Raw genomic sequence first — 999 nt, 5'->3', positions numbered from 1 at the left:
CCACCCCGACTAAGTACTGGTCCTTTATAAGCTACACAGACGCAATGTGTGATCCTCGCACACAATCTGTTTGATGGATGTATCTGTGTCAGGAGACTCTGAGGAAGCCTCCTCCTGTTCTCTGGGATTCCCAGGCCATATCTAAGGTGAGTACAAACAGGGAGGGTGCCTGACACGTGGTAAACACAACATATACCATGTCTAACTTGTAGCTGTCAGCTGGCTCGTTGGTCTAGGGGTATGATTCTCGCTTAGGGTGCGAGAGGTCCCGGGTTCAAATCCCGGACGAGCCCTCTTTTCTTTTCCTAAATTTACTCACTCTTAAAGTCACTTTTCAAGAAATAGAAAGTAGACAATCAGGAAACAAACTACTTTGAAATAACCTCTGACGGTTGTGAACTTCAACCCAGGACCTGCTGCACTAGAATGAGAGCCCCAGACCAGCGGTGCAGCTGCAGAAACAGCTGGAGGGGGGTCCACCCTGCCACATCAGCATTGGAGGGGGGACTGTATGTTACATGCGTAGAATCCTACAGCAGGGGATGCACATCTCGTGTTAAACCCACACTCTGGGGGCAGCAGGGTGAGCCGTGGGGGTGCACAGGAGAGTGAGACACTGGGAACTGTGAGGGGATTGTGAGGACCCCAGCAGCCGGGCCCAGACCCCACTCCCCTGAGGGGTAAGAGGACGGTGTGTTCCATGGAGTGTCTGCTCGTGAGACGCACATATAATGCATGACCCTTACTGCCCTGTTCTGTACTCCTGCCCCCCTGCGAGTGTCTGTACCTATACACATGGACGTACGGGGGCACCGAAGGGGCAGGAGAGAGTGCAGGAAGAGGTCAGACACCTGTGAGGCTGGTGACACCGGGAGGTGATGCTGGAGTCAGCTGGTGATCGATGTCTGACGGGCCAGACACCAAACTGACCATGGTGAAAAGGGGGTCGAAGTGGAGGGATTGAGTGAGGTCTGACGGGTCAGACACCGAACGGGCCCC

At 54.2% G+C, this 999-nt stretch overlaps 1 non-coding gene across 1 annotated transcript; it reads left to right on the top strand.

Moving 5' to 3' along the window:
• Positions 1-221: 221 nt before the first annotated feature.
• On the top strand, positions 222-293 carry TRNAP-AGG (transfer RNA proline (anticodon AGG)). The gene has a single exon. It is a non-coding gene; the product is annotated as a tRNA-Pro (tRNA).
• Positions 294-999: the final 706 nt, after the last annotated feature.

The sequence above is a fragment of the Pleurodeles waltl genome, unplaced genomic scaffold, assembly GCF_031143425.1.
Source record: "Pleurodeles waltl isolate 20211129_DDA unplaced genomic scaffold, aPleWal1.hap1.20221129 scaffold_67, whole genome shotgun sequence".
Classification (NCBI taxonomy): Eukaryota; Metazoa; Chordata; class Amphibia; order Caudata; family Salamandridae; genus Pleurodeles; species Pleurodeles waltl.
This window is presented reverse-complemented; position numbering and strand designations above follow the sequence as displayed.